This window comes from Erpetoichthys calabaricus, chromosome 9, assembly GCF_900747795.2.
Source record: "Erpetoichthys calabaricus chromosome 9, fErpCal1.3, whole genome shotgun sequence".
NCBI lineage: Eukaryota > Metazoa > Chordata > Cladistia > Polypteriformes > Polypteridae > Erpetoichthys > Erpetoichthys calabaricus.
This window is the reverse complement of record NC_041402.2, coordinates 3,727,152-3,743,912: the sequence shown is the minus strand read 5'-3', so window position 1 is coordinate 3,743,912 and position 16,761 is coordinate 3,727,152. Positions and strand designations below refer to the sequence as shown.

Genomic DNA, 16,761 nt, shown 5'->3' with positions numbered 1-16,761 from the left:
TCCCTACTCTCACTACAGATCACAATGTCATCAGCAAACCTCACAGTCCACGGGGACTCCTGTCTAATCTCGTCTGTCTACCTGTCCATCACCATTGCAGATAAGAAAGGACTCAGAGCCGATCCCTGATGTAATCCCACCTCCGTCACTCATACTGCAGACCTCACCACGGTCACACTTCATATCCTCTACCACTCTCACATACTTCTCTGCCATTCCCGACTTCCTCATACAATACCACAGCTCCTCTCGAGGCCCTCTGTCATTTGCTTTCTCTAATACTTCTAAGACAGACGCCATATTTCAATGTGGAAAGCACTTTTTGCGGCCCAAGTCTTATTTTTCTTCCACTCCACAAAGCATTTTGATGGAGCTCCTAAAAACATTTCTGGAAATGTCTGCTACGGCCGAACGAGAGCACCAACAAGCCATGGAGTAATAGAACGGGTTTTAATGGACATCAAGAATCAAATCCTAATTAAGAAACCAGTTGGAGTGGAATTAATTGGAGAATGAGGCACCAACTTAGCAGGTCACTAACTTCACACCTCATTTATGTTGGCGGCCAGTCATTCAGTCATTCAGTCATTGTCCCACCCGCTATATCCTAACTACAGGGTCACGGGGGTCTGCTGGAGCCAATCCCAGCCAACACAGGGTGCAAGGCAGGAATAAACCCTGGGCAAGGTGCCAGCCCACCGCAGGGCACACACACACACATCAAGCACACACTAGGGACAATTTAGGATCATGTTTGGTGGCCATTTAAGGAAAAAAAGAATCAATCCAGAGGACTGAGGCTTAAAAATTGCAGCAGTTAAAATGAGGAAAGGAAATCAATGAAGAGCAGTGCTGAAGAAAGGGGCAGGAAGGAAAACCTGCAGCCATGGAAGACCTCCTGGATCAGAGTTGGACACCCCTGCCCTGGGGCATCACCCACCTACCTGCGGAAGGAAGAGCAGCACAAGAACTTCAGGTGATGCCATCTGGAGATGAAGAGGTGCTAGAAGAAGCTCATAGGCCAGTGATGCCCGTGTTCTAGAAGGCTCTGTGAACTTTATAAATTGCTTTGGATGCCACAGAGACCTGCGAGTTTATTTTTATTCTGCTTTCATTTGTCTCAGGAGGCAAACATCCATGGGCTCTGAGAGAAAATGCCATGTCAGGATTATGCAGATATGTGTTTCCCAAAGTTTTCCTTAAGTCAGGTTAGCACAGCAAGGGAAAGAAAACACAAATGTCAAGAAAGATCGCATGGCTCCTCTGATCTAATTCATCATCTGCCCTAAATTATGACACTTTTGCTTTATTCAAATGAGTCTGTGATATTTGAGGCTGACAGATTAAAGAAAAAACAAAATCAAAAACTTTGGAATCCAAGGTTTAATATTTAAATGAGAACTGTGAAAATATTGTAGGAGCAGAAACGTCTTCATAGTGGACCACTGATGGCGAGGAGGCGTCCCAAACATCTTATGTGTCCTCGGCGTGGCCAACCTGAGGAGCAAAGGATATTTAGTGGGCATGACGGGAGTGCCCTGGGGGGCAAGCAAACCGGTGGTCACCTGGTGCCAGGTGAGGGTCTGAGGGCAGGAGTGGCATAAGAGAAAGTCAATGAGGAGAAAAGTAAATGAGCGGTCAGTGCAGAAACAGACATGGGGATGGGAAGGCATTCCAGAGTGAAAGGCGCTACATAGGATTGTGAGAGAGGGAGACAGTGCAGTAGGACACCCTAAGATAGATAGATAATATGAAAGGCACTATATAATAGATAGATAGATAATATGAAAGGCACTATATAATAGATAGATAGATAGATAGATAGATAGATAGATAGATAGATAGATAGATAGATAGATAGATAGATAGATAGATAGATAGATAGATAGATAATATGAAAGGCACTATATAATAGATAGATAGATAGATAGATAGATAGATAGATAGATAGATAGATAGATAGATAGATAGATAGATAGATAGATAGATAATATGAAAGGCACTATATAATAGATAGATAGATAGATAGATAGATAGATAGATAGATAGATAGATAGATAGATAGATAGATAGATAGATAGATAGATAGATAGATAATATGAAAGGCACTATATAATAGATAGATAGATAGATAGATAGATAGATAGATAGATAGATAGATAGATAGATAGATAGATAGATAGATAGATAGGTAATATGAAAGGCACTATATAATAGATAGATAGATAGATAGATAGATAGATAGATAGATAGATAGATAGATAGATAGATAGATAGATAGATAGATAATATGAAAGGCACTATATAATAGATAGATAGATAATATGAAAGGCACTATATAATAGATAGATAGATAGATAGATAGATAGATAGATAGATAGATAGATAGATAGATAGATAGATAGATAGATAGATGATATGAAAGGCACTATATAATAGATAGATAGATAGATAGATAGATAGATAGATAGATAGATAGATAGATAGATAGATAGATAGATAGATAGATGATATGAAAAGCACTATATAATAGATAGATAGATAGATAGATAGATAGATAGATAGATAGATAGATAGATAGATAGATAGATAGATAGATAGATAGATAATATGAAAGGCACTATATAATAGATAGATAGATAGATAGATAGATAGATAGATAGATAGATAGATAGATAGATAGATAGATAGATAGATAGATAATATGAAAGGCACTATATAATAGATAGATAGATAGATAGATAGATAGATAATATGAAAGGCACTATATAATAGATAGATAGATAGATAGATAGATAGATAGATAGATAGATAGATAGATAGATAGATAGATAGATAGATAGATAGATAATATGAAAGGCACTATATTATAGATAGATAGATAGATAGATAGATAGATAGATAGATAGATAGATAGATAGATAGATAGATAGATAGATAGATAGATAGATAGATAGATAGATAGATATGAAAGGCACTATATAACAGATAGATAGATATATCGAGGACCTTAATGTTATTACTAATCTCGGTGTCACCTCCTTGCGTCTACATGCCACTCTCCTTGCATTTTGTCCTCCCCATGGTATGTTCTGCGCTTCTGGTTTTCGATTCCCAAGCCCAAACTAACGAGTCACCTCAGGACCCCTCTTCCCGATCTGCAGAGGCAGCATTTTGTCTTCACACGCTTCCCACCGCATTTCCAGGCCCGCTGTGCGGCTGCTAAGACTCCCGTTTATCATGCACTGTGAAATCTTTACAGGCTGGCACCTCCTCTCCTCGTTTATTTTATTTTATTTTTTTTTCACACCCAAATCAAAACCTCCTAATCCAGACTCCATGGGTGATCTGAAATGAATTAACAAGCCCAGCAGGAGGCAGAGTCGGGGAGAAGAAGCCACATGTAGAGAGGCGGCATTCACTCCTCAAATTCTTGCAGACAGACATGACGTTCTGTCGTCTCCGTGCTTAAGCGAGGCTTTTTACTTTGAAGGACAGGCCTGACATCATCATTCCCACCCCATAGACTCACCTGCTGGATCTATGGAAAAAGCCACAGAAGTCGGCCCTTTCAAAAAATAATATCAAGTTCGAAGACGAACTTGAACCTGACAGATTTGAGTTCAGCTTAGTATTTTATCCTGACTGCCTGGAATTGGATTTGGTGACACTTACAGTACTTCAGGCCAGCAGCAGCAGCTCACATATCAGTTGATCCCGCCTGCCTCGACAGCTGAACAAGGACTCCCAGGTGAAAGGCAAACGGCTTGTAAGGGGTGTGGTCAGAACAAATACAACTGGGAGGTGTGGCTACTTTGGGAAGACATGACAATTAGCAAAGTTGGGATTGGTTCCAGAGATAAACTGCATTTGGGGGCGTGGCCCCAGGTAAATAGCATTTAGGAGGTGTGGTTAGAAAGACACTGCTTTGGGGGTGTGGTCGGAGGTAAGCAGCATTAGGGAGGTGTGGCTACAAGCAAACTGGGTTATGAATGTATGGCAGACTCCTACTGGCAAACTCGTGAGGGTGCCGGAGGGAAACTGTTGGCAGGTTGAGTCACAGGCCACCTGTTTTGGTGGCATGGTCAGAGGTGGACGGCATTTGGGAGATGTATTTACAAGAAAACTGCTTTGGGGTGCTGACCAGAGCTAAATAGCATTTGAATGGTGTGGGTACAAGAACATCTGCTTTGGGGGCATAGCCAGGTATAAATAGCATTTACAGACTGTGGTAACAGGGCGGCACGGTGGTGCAGTGGTAACGCTGCTGCCTCGCAGTAAGGAGACCTGGGTTCTCTTCCTGGCTCCTCCCTCCCAAAGACATGCAGGTTAGGTGCATTGGAGATCCTAAATTGTCCCCAGTGTGTGATTGATGTGTGTGGGTGTCCTTTGGTGGGTTGGTGCCCTGCCTGGGATTTGTTCCTGCCTTGTGTCCTTTATTGGCTGGGATTGGCTTCAGCAGACCTGTGTTAAGATATAGCGGGTTGAGCGATGACTGACTGACTGTGGTAACACTTGTGTTCAGAGGTAAACAGCAGTTGGGGAGGTCTGGTTACATGCAAGCTGGCTTGAGGACATATTGATGACAGGCAGACTTAAAGGGGAGCCAGAGGGAAATATTTGGTGGGCTCGGTCACAGTTAAAGTGTTTTGGGGTGATGTGGTGAGATGTAAATAGCATTTGAAAGAGTTATGAACTTCAAGAGTCCCAAAGAATGCAAGTCCAAAACAGTTCCAAAAATGCCCACTAGAGGGGGAAATACCATTGAAAAACCCTGGCTAAATGACAGATTTGCAGTATACTAAATAGCATGTCATGTTGTTAATCCAGTCCAGGGTCGTGGGTGTTGGTAGTTGGCATGTGGCTGGAGCATATCCTATTTAGCATAGGGTACAAGGCAGGAACGGGGGTCATGTCCATCACAGGGATTTTAACACACACACACCAAACTGGGAACACTGGGAACAATTCATCCATCCTGCGTGTGTTTGGATGGCCTGAGGAACCCCCCACATATGTCTCCACACAGGGAGGACCCCGGGTCATGAACACTGGAACACTGCTCCTCAGTGCCCTAATACAAAATGCTCCATAACAAAAGGAAGCTTCGTAGAGCACAAAATGCAAAAGGAGTTGCATGTAACAAAGGCAGGTCCATAGCAAATAAAGTCCTAACACAGTAATCCAACAGTGACGCCACAAAAACAGAGCAGAAGGTCACAACTCCAGTAATCATAATAAGCACAAGAAAACAATACACACTCATCGACTGTCTAGTGCATTCAAAATGAACCGCAGGGGACTGTTGGTTGCCCCCTCCTTTCTAGAAGTGAGGGCGGTCTCTGGAGGTGATGGGTAGGTGGCACCACCTCTTGGGGAACCACCCACAAAACACAAGGCATATAACACAGGCATTGGGAATTAACTAAAGCATCATTAACATAAGGTTAATAGCACAAAAATGAACAAAAGGGACATTGTCACGCACGTGCGCATGGGAGGCAGCTAAATGGCTCAAAAGACGGTAATTCCTCACCAAACCACGGGATGGCAGAGTGCACTAATCCTTGCTCTTTTCCATTGGCAGACCAATCACGAGAAATTCCACTTGGGTCCGATGACGCCATTTCCGGTTCCAGCCCTGAGGATGTCACTTCCGGTTCCTGCCTAATGACATAATTTCCCACATATATAACCAACATGTTTTCTATGCTGTTTGTTCTCTTGTTATGCACTGAGCTGTATCAATCTGAACCACCTTTTTTGCAACAATTTGGCAGCCAAATTCAAGTACACAGGTGGCTGCCCCCAAACCTCTGAATCATTTTACAGCACGAAATAAGAATATGAACCCCAGTCAGGGGAAGAACCCAGGCTGAAATAAAATAGACAAGTGCAGTTACAGGTAAGCTGCTTTGGGGGCGTGGTTACAAGCAAACTGCTTTGGGGTGGGGCCAGAGTGAAAAAGCATTTAAGAGGTGTGGCTACAAGTTAAATTGATTGGGTATGTGGCTGGAGATAAATAGCATTTGAATGGTGTGGACATTGACAGGGGTGAATAGCATTTGGGAAGTGTGGTTACAAGCAAAGAGCATCGAGGGCACGGCCAGAGGTAAATTGCATTTAAGAGGTATGATTGCATGCAAATTGATGGGGTATGTGGCCGGGGCTAAAGAGCATTTGACAGATGTGGTTACAAGCAAGCTGCTTTCTGGGCGTGGTCAGAGACAAAAGGCATTTTGGAGGTGTGGTTAAAAAATGCAACCTGCTTTGGGGTGTGGCCAGAGCTAAATAGCATTTTAGAGTTACAAGAACATGGCCTTAGGGGGCGTGGTCAGGAGATGAAAGCATTTGAGGGGTGTGGTTACACACAAGCTGCTTTGGATTGGTGTTTCAATAATCAAAGAGAGAAATTTTGGGCAGGCTTAATTACATACAAACTCCTTTTAGGTTATGAATAGCATTTGGAATGTGTGGTCACAAAACAACAATTACAACAACAACAAGCCACTCCACTGAGGACATTCTACCTGATATAAGTGCCCTTAAGTGCAGGAGATAAGTAAAGCTGGGTGTCTCCTGCAGAGCTGTGGTAGCTCACCTTGTGTTTTGATATAATGGAGATGCCCACAATTGATCCTTGTGGTACGCCATACACAATATCATGGACCTTGGACACCTAACACAGAAACTTCTACCTGTAAAGTATGACTGAAACCAATTTAAGAAACAACCCGAGAGGACCACCCATAGTCTAAGGCAGCGTTTCTCAACCTTTAAATATTTGCGAACCAAGTTTTCATAACAGTTTTAATCGTGCCCCCCTAACGTTTTTTTTTGAAACCCTAATAAAATTTATTCCTATATTTTTTGCTGCCGATACACCGCTACAAGTTTAAAATATTCCTATGAATGCGAAATTACGCCACATATGGCAACATCCGCGCCCCCTTTTTTGTTACTTTACACCCCACAGTTTGAGAACCGCGGCACTAAGGATCTATCTATCTATCTATCTATCTATCTATCTATCTATCTATCTATCTATCTATCTATCTATCTATCTATCTATCTATCTATCTATCTATCTATTATATAGTGCCTTTCACATCTATCTATCTATCTATCTATCTATCTATCTATCTATCTATCTATCTATCTATCTATCTATCTATCTATCTATCTATCTATCTATCTATTATATAGTGCCTTTCACATCTATCTATCTATCTATCTATCTATCTATCTATCTATCTATCTATCTATCTATCTATCTATCTATCTATTATATAGTGCCTTTCACATCTATCTATCTATCTATCTATCTATCTATCTATCTATCTATCTATCTATCTATCTATCTATCTATCTATCTATCTATCTATCTATCTATTATATAGTTCCTTTCACATCTATCTATCTATCTATCTATCTATCTATCTATCTATCTATCTATCTATCTATCTATCTATCTATCTATTATATAGTGCCTTTCACATCTATCTATCTATCTATCTATCTATCTATCTATCTATCTATCTATCTATCTATCTATCTATCTATCTATCTATCTATCTATCCTGCCTACTATACCAAATTCTCTCTAATTTATTATATTTTGTCTTTCATAAATATCTATCTATCTATCTATCTATCTATCTATTATATAGTGCCTTTCACATCTATCTATCTATCATATAGTGCCTTTCACATCTATCTATCTATCTATCTATCTATCTATCTATCTATCTATCTATCTATCTATCTATCTATCTATCTATCTATCTATCTATCTATCTATCTATCATATAGTGCCTTGCATCTATCTATCTATCTATCTATCTATCTATCTATCTATCTATCTATCTATCTATCTATCTATCTATCTATCTATCTATCTATCTATCTATCTATCATATAGTGCCTTGCATCTATCTATCTATCTATCTATCTATCTATCTATCTATCTATCTATCTATCTATCTATCTATCTATCTATATTATATAGTGCCTTTCATATCTATCTATCTATCTATCTATCTATCTATCTATCTATCTATCTATCTATCTATCTATCTATCTATCTATCTATCTATCTATCTATCTATCTATCTATCTATCTATCTATCTATCTATCATATCTTAGAACCGCTGCTCTAAGGTGATTTATCAGGATACTGTGCTCTACGTTTTTTTTGGCTTTGTCCTTGAAGATTCGACTCAGAGGGTCCCATGGACAATCGAGGTATCTTCTTTCATTCAAGGTGCTGGTGACTCAAAATGCCATCACTGGAAAAGTGGAAAAGTTTAGACTCGTAATGGTTGCAAATCCTTAAAGAATATGCTAAGTCTGTGCATACGTAGTCTACTACAAGCGGAACTAAATTGTAGATATGGAATAGCCAAATTAAAACAGTGGGTACAATGATCCACAGAATTAGTATGGCATATCTCTATGGGTAACGCATTCCAGATTGTTGGTGCATAACAGCAGAAGGCTTCAGCACCACTCCTTTTATGCTTGGCCCTTGGAATAATAAGAAGACCGCCATTAGAAGATCTAAGGTTACAAAATATAAAAGGAGAAGATTATTTAAAGCTTTTGTCACAACACATGCACATGGGAGGCAGCTAAAGGGTCCAAATGGTGACAATTCCATGTCTGACCAGGGGGTGGTGAGGTGCACAGACTTTTTCTCTCAATCCTCTGCAGACCATTCACGGGAAATTCCACAGGGTTCCGGCTCCTGTGATGATGTCACTTCCTGTCCCGATGACGTCACTTCCGGTTCCGGCACCCGTGATGACGTCACCTCCTGTCCCAACGATGTCAATTCCACTCCAGACCTTTAAAGCCGCCATCTTTGCCACATGCCATCAGTTCTCTTTTGAACTTTGAACCAGACACAACTCTACAAAAATTAACCATTTTGTATCCAGAGCATAATACACGGGTGGCTGCCCCAAACCTTTATAACGACTCCTGTCCATTCTTGTGACACTTTATGTACCATTAATAAATTTTTAAAGTCAGTTCTCAAGATCACCAATAATAAGCAGACCACCATTAGAAGATCTAAGGTTACACCTTGGAATGTAAGGGGACAGACACTCCAAAATATTGAAAGGAGCAGATTATTTAAAGCTTTATATACCATTAGTAGAATTTGAAAGTCAGTTCTAAAGATCACCGGTAACCAGTGCAAGGACGCCAAGACTGGTGTAATGAGCTCAGATTTTCATTTTCTGGTTGAGATTCTCGATGCTGTGTTTGGACCTCATTGAAGCCACTTGATGTCTTTCTTAGGGAGTCCTGTTAGGAGTGCATGGCAGTAACGGGAATTCAATTCTCAGCATCCCGTAATGTTATAAGAGCTCTAATCTTTGCAAAGTTCCTTAAGTGGAAAAATGCAGTCCTCGTAATCCTGTTAATTAAAGTTTAGGTCGTAGTCCATGATTACATCTGAATTCTTTACTTCCGTTTTGAGAAGTCACCTTTTAAAGGTGTCACTTTACTTGACTTGTCACTACATCCATAATGGCTAACACGGTACAACACCTTAGTATTACTTGAATTTCAATGATAAGGATCACGTTTATTTCTAATAATCTCGTTATTTCCATTTTTGCCATTGGATACATTTTCTGTTTTTTTTTCCTTATTAGGTTTAGGAAGATGACTGCTGGTCCATTCAAAACTACATAAAAGTCAAATATTGGATTTGAGAGCCCTGAGCTTTTCAGGGTCATCAGGTGCTATGGATAAGTAAAGCTGCGTGTCATCTGCGCAGTTATGGTAGCTCACCGTCCATATAATGAGAGCATGGAGAACGAAAGTAACAGCATAGATCCTTGTGGCACGCCGTACACAATATCACGGACCCCCAAACTACAGTCACCACACCTAACAAAGAAGCTTCTACCTGTTCAATAAGACTGATTTAAGAGACTGCCCGAGAGGTCCCTTCACTGACGAAGGTGATTTATAAAGATGCAGTGGTCTGTGGTGTCAAATGATGCACTCAGGTTTAGGAGAACAGACGTCCCTGCTTAATTTCTGAGGTCAGAACAGAAGGACAGACTGATCCCATCACAGAATCCCTCTTAAGGTTGCTGGTTTATCACGGGCCGGCCTGTACGCTGGGACTGGGAGTGCTGTGCAGAGTGGAGACAGAACCTCTCAGCTGATTCTGGGGTCCTTCAGGGTGGTGCCTTCTGCTCCTACTCTGTTCAATGCTGGCATGGACTGGGTGTTGGGCAGGGTGGTGGGGTCCAGCGACTGGGTGGCATCTTTTGGTGAAGAGAGATTCACTGATCTTGACTTTGCCAGACGATGCTGTGATCTTCACAGAGTCCACGGAGGCTCTGAGTGTCTGGGCTTGCGAGGGTCCTGATAAAAACCAAAGAGCCAGGTCTTTAATGACCTCTTGGGAAACGGCAATCAGCAGTGTGTCTGTCTGCTGAGCAGTGACATTCAAGTGACTCTGGTGGCTCTTCCTATGACGTCAGTAGACGGATTGGGAGAGCATGGGGGGTCATGAGGTCACTAGAAAAGGGTGTGTGGCACTCCCGATATCTATGCAAAAGGATGAAGGTCCAAGTCTTTAGAGTCCTGGTGCCCCCTGTTTGCGAGACATGGACGCTTTCCAGTGACCTGAGACGAAGACTGGACTCCTGTGTCACTTTTGGGAATCCTTGGGTGCCGATGGTTTGACTTTGTGTTGCTCATGGAGAGTCCCGAATGAGGCACATGATCTGCATTATGAGGAAGTGTCAGTTACGGCACTACGGCCATGTGGCACGATTACCCGAGGGTGACCCGGCTTACTGTCAAGGACCTGAGTGACTGGAGCAGGCCATGGGGACACCTACATAACACCTGGCTGCAGCAGTTAGATGTTACAGTTAGATGTTAGAATTAGCAGTTAGACCACACCCCAAATCAATTTGCTTGTAGCCACACCTCCTAACTGCTATTCACCTCTGACCACAACCCAAATCAATTTGCTTGTAGCCACACCTCCTAACTGCTATTCACCTCTGACCACACCCCAAATCAATTTGCTTGTAGCCACACCTCCTAACGGCTGTTCTCCTCTGACCACACCCCAAATCAATTTGCTTGTAGCCACACCTCCTAACTGCTGTTCACCTCTGACCACACCCCAAATCAATTTGCTTGTAGCCACACCTCCTAACTGCTATTCACCTCTGACCACACCCCAAATCAATTTGCTTGTAGCCACACCTCCTAACTGCTGTTCACCTCTGACCACACCCCAAATCAATTTGCTTGTAGCCACACCTCCTAACTGCTGTTCACCTCTGACCACACCCCAAATCAATTTGCTTGTAGCCACACCTCCTAACTGCTATTCACCTCTGACCACACCCCAAATCAATTTGCTTGTAGCCACACCTCCTAACTGCTGTTCACCTCTGACCACACCCCAAATCAATTTGCTTGTAGCCACACCTCCTAACTGCTGTTCACCTCTGACCACACCCCAAATCAATTTGCTTGTAGCCACACCTCCTAACTGCTATTCACCTCTGACCACACCCCAAATCAATTTGCTTGTAGCCACACCTCCTAACTGCTATTCACCTCTGACCACACCCCAAATCAATTTGCTTCTAGCCACACCTCCTAACTGCTATTCACCTCTGACCACACCCCAAATCAATTTGCTTCTAGCCACACCTCCTAACTGCTATTCACCTCTGACCACACCCCAAATCAATTTGCTTGTAGCCACACCTCCTAACTGCTATTCACCTCTGACCACACCCCAAATCAATTTGCTTCTAGCCACACCTCCTAACTGCTATTCACCTCTGACCACACCCCAAATCAATTTGCTTCTAGCCACACCTCCTAACTGCTATTCACCTCTGACCACACCCCAAATCAATTTGCTTCTAGCCACACCTCCTAACTGCTATTCACCTCTGACCACACCCCAAATCAATTTGCTTCTAGCCACACCTCCTAACTGCTATTCACCTCTGACCACACCCCAAATCAATTTGCTTCTAGCCACACCTCCTAACTGCTATTCACCTCTGACCACACCCCAAATCAATTTGCTTGTAACCACACCTCCTAACTGCTGCTCACCTCTGACCACATCCCAAATCAATCTGCCTGTAACCACACCTCCTAAATGCCAATTATCTGTGGCCACGCCTCCAATACAGTTTGCCTCTGTACTGCTTTACCAATCCACCAATCAGAGCCAAGTGCTGCCGAGGTAACAGAAGAGGCTGTTTATCTGTCACCATGACACGTCTGCTCCTAATTTTATGGGATGCTCCGCCAGGATTTTTGTTCTTCTGTAAGGATGTTCTGCCCCCTCCCACCCCCAGCTGTGCCCCCTGTGCCCGCTCCCCCCAGCTCATTCAGACGTGTCTCTTTTCCTGCTTTATAATTCCCTTCGACTTTCATGTCGGCTTCAGTTCTACATACTTCTGCTTATTTATTCCATTTCAAGATAAAAAGCTGCAATGCAGTTCATTAATTTATTCTGCGCTGAGATCTGTGAACTTCGGGTTTTATTTTTAACACTGAACTTCATGTTTCTTTTTTTAACAAAATGCATTAAAAACATGAAGGGTACCCTGCTGTGCAAGATAGTCTACTTTAGATTTCACAATTCACTTTCACCCAAGCAAGTAAAGCTGCCCACTGTGCCCACCTCTGGAAAAGTTTGGCGCCTTCACCCATCTACACACACCAAGGTGATGCATTAAACCGAGGTGCCAGCAGGGGGTTTGTCACCCTGCTCCTTCCTGAACACACACTTGGACAGATGGCATTACAGACCCTAAAGGTGATTAGAACTCTAAATGAAAGGTATAATATAACAAATAACTTTTTATATAGCGCCTTTCCTAATGGCATCTCAGGTATGGCACCCACTCATTGTCCCCATCCTGTGGTAGCAGCCTTGGCAGCTTGACAAGTACAGTCTGTGATTGGGAATCAAAGTGGCACTCCTGCAATTCAATGTGCTGGACACTAGGGGTCAGTGCAGCAAATAACACAAGAGCTGCTTCACCTGTTTAGGGAGCAGAGAGGGCACTGGGGTGGCAGGTGAGTTTCAGCCTCATCAGAAGGTGGGCATCTCCCTTTGTTTATCCCGTCTTGAGAATATTATTTGTTTTTTTGGACTCTTTAGATACAAAGTGAGGATAAAATGAGAGCGCCCCCTATTGTTCACAACAACACACTTGGTGAAACTGTGGACAATTTCTTTGGACTTTGAATGAGTCTGATGTCCATTTAGGTACTGAGCCCGCTACATATGGTATACAGTAAGGGGGCCAGAGCTTGGACAGAGTGCCAGTCCACAGCAGGGCATCCTGACATACAGGCCTAGACAGGCATGGGATGTTAGACCCCAAGGTCAGCAGTTCACTCCTCACCACTGCCAAGTGCAAAAAACACAAATGAACAATTGTACTATAATAGGCCCTGAAAAGTGAATACAAATAGTGTTTAGTATGGAAAACACGCTAAATAAAATAAAGGCAGAAAACCAGAGTATGTGGAGAAAGACACCTGAACAAAGGCAGAACATGCAAAGTCCACACAGAGATAATGACTGGACCAAGATTTGTACCCAGGGTCAAATGACTTAAGTACTTGGGTGTTAACCGACAAGGACATGAACAGAACATGTAAATTCCACACCAACAACCACGTCTTGTGCCCAGGTATCTATCTATCTATCTATCTATCTATCTATCTATCTATCTATCTATCTATCTATCTATCTATCTATCTATCTATCTATCTATCTATCTTTTATAGTGCCTTTCACATCTATCTATCTATCTTTTATAGTGGCTTTCACATCTATCTATCTATCTATCTTTTATAGTGCCTTTCACATCAATCTATCTATCTATCTATCTATCTTATATAGTGCCTTTCATTTCTATCTATCTATCTATCTATCTTATATAGTGCCTTTCACATCTATCTATCTATCTATCTATCTATCTATCTATCTATCTATCTATCTATCTATCTATCTATCTATCTATCTATCTATCTTATATAGTGCCTTTCACATCTATCTATCTATCTATCTTTTATAGTGCCTTTCACATCTATCTATCTATCTATCTATCTTTTATAGTGGCTTTCACATCTATCTATCTATCTATCTATCTATCTATCTATCTATCTATCTATCTATCTATCTATCTTTTATAGTGCCTTTCACATCAATCTATCTATCTATCTTATATAGTGCCTTTCATTTCTATCTATCTATCTATCTATCTATCTATCTATCTATCTATCTATCTATCTATCTTATATAGTGCCTTTCACATCTATCTATCTATCTATCTATCTATCTATCTATCTATCTATCTATCTATCTATCTATCTTATATAGTGCCTTTCACATCTATCTATCTATCTATCTATCTATCTATCTATCTATCTATCTATCTATCTATCTATCTATCTATCTATCTATCTATCTATCTTATATAGTGCCTTTCACATCTATCTATCTATCTATCTATCTATCTATCTATCTATCTATCTATCTATCTATCTATCTATCTATCTATCTATCTATCTATCTATTTATCTATCTATCTATCTTATATAGTGCATTTCACATCTATCTATCTATCCATTATATAGTGCCTTTCATTTCCATCTATCTATCTATCTTATATAGTGCATTTCACATCTATCTATCTATCTATCTATCTATCTATCTATCTATCTATCTATCTATCTATCTATCTATCTATCTATCTATCTATCTATCAGTTATATAGTGCCTTTCATTTCCATCTATCTATCTATCTATCTATCTATCTATCTATCTATCTATCTATCTATCTATCTATCTATCTATCTATCTATCTATCTATTATATAGTGCCTTTCATTTCCATCTATCTATCTATCTATCAGTTATATAGTGCCTTTCATATCCAGCTAGTTATCTATCATATTGTGAATTATTTTCTGATCTTTCTGGTGCTGTAACCCACCTGTCTCTTTGTAAATGTTGAGGGTCTCCCTTCATCAGTTGAACACTATCACTGAGGGCTGGTCAGAGTGGGGTGAGCTCTGGTGCCATCATTGGAGTGGTGACCCACTCTGACCCACTGTCTTTATACACAATAGCACCTCACCACCAATAGGTGGCAGCCCATGATTCAGTGATTGAGAAACACCAACATTGTGCCTATCACGTTCTCTCTCTCTCTCTGGGTGCACACACGGGTCTCTCTTTAACCCTTTGATGCCCTTCATTGGCTCCAGTTGACGTCACTTCTGTTTATCAGCGGAGCACGAGAGACAGAAGTTCTCCTCATCACGACACCACACAATGATGTCAGACTTTTGAGACTTCATTGTTTTTAGTACACGTTGTTAACTAAAGCCCAGTTGTCATTCTTCGATGGTCTGCAGCACCGGAGCACAACAATCCACACTAAGGATATTTACACGTGTCTGAGGAAAAACAGTGAAAGGCTGAAAAAGTCCAAGAAGGTGCAAGGACGTAGCTGAAGCCATCATGTCATCGGCTCCTTTTAGTGTCCACACTCTTTAAGGAAAGCAACATGTTGAAACCCTTCATCTGGTGGTCCGGTACCCTGGGGCTGTTTAACGTGCTGTCAGAGTGCAACTCGATGTGAAGACGGTCCTGCTGTGCATGAATTGTGTGACAGACTTCAGTGTGTGTGTGTGTGAGAGATGTGCTATACACCACTTAGCAATGGCCTCCATCATGTAAGGTGCTATACAAATCAAACCCTTCATGAAATGATTAGCACAGCCTAATGAGAAAAGCACTTGAAATTTCATCTGAAAGGTAAAGAGCCCACCAAACTCCCCTAATCCCACAAATTTCCATTTCTGAACATTTTTAATATTCACTCGATATGCGGTGGGCTTCACTAAACTCCTGGGATTGTCTGCTTCTGCTGAGTAAAAAGCATAATCCACCATGTTATTATACTAATGAAGATTGAAAAAAGTACAACATGGGAGGGATTGGAGAGGAGTTTACTGGGAACAGCCGCCCCACTGTAATCTTCTAGAATGTTCTAATCTGTCAGAACACTCGAGTCTTGGGGAGGCCACTCAGGCTCTGGTTGTGCAGATTTATAGTGTTAAGAAATGAGAGACGATAATGGAAATCAGCTGATGGGGTGCTAAGAGGAGTAAGGGACAGGCGATCAGCAGAGTTATTAGGGGGTCAATACGCAGCAGGCATGGCGGAAAAGACCCCCCTGTGAAAAAGTAAGTGCACCCCATGGAACGGCCACTCATGGTCATGTTGAGGTTTGATTTTTCATTTAAACAGAGCCTATAGATAAAGATGATATAATATAAAAACATCGTGGCACAATTACATTTTGTGTCTATTGCAAATATTGAAATAAAAATAAACTGAAAAAAGAAAAAGTCTGAATTAGCATAAGTGACACTACATCAATAGATCGATAGATAGATATGAAAGGCACTATATAATAGATAGATAGATAGATAGATAGATAGATAGATAGATAGATAGATAGATAGATAGATAGATAGATAGATAGATAGATAGATAGATAGATAGATAGATAGATAGATAGATAGATAGATAGATAGATCCTCAGTGTATTCAAGAAAGAAAGAAAAGTCTAAAATGATGTGAATGACATGTCACCTAAATGTAGTGACCGAGTGTCTTCATTCTGTCCTCAGCTCTAACATATCGCTGGTGAAAATCCC

The 16,761-nt window shown here is 41.2% G+C and overlaps 1 long non-coding RNA gene across 3 annotated transcripts; it reads right to left on the bottom strand.

Annotated features, from left to right (window-relative positions):
* Positions 1-11,094: 11,094 nt before the first annotated feature.
* LOC127529104 (uncharacterized) lies at positions 11,095-12,407 on the bottom strand. 3 transcript variants are annotated; one of them, XR_007935788.1, is made up of 4 exons: positions 12,122-12,407; positions 11,420-11,494; positions 11,210-11,362; positions 11,108-11,152 (listed from the first exon to the last, which is right to left on the bottom strand). It is a non-coding gene; the product is annotated as an uncharacterized LOC127529104 (long non-coding RNA). The 3 variants fall into 3 exon arrangements; XR_007935787.1 differs by lacking the exon at positions 12,122-12,407 and having other exon boundaries at positions 11,095-11,191; positions 11,249-11,362; positions 11,420-11,538; XR_007935786.1 differs by lacking the exon at positions 12,122-12,407 and having other exon boundaries at positions 11,420-11,538.
* Positions 12,408-16,761: the final 4,354 nt, after the last annotated feature.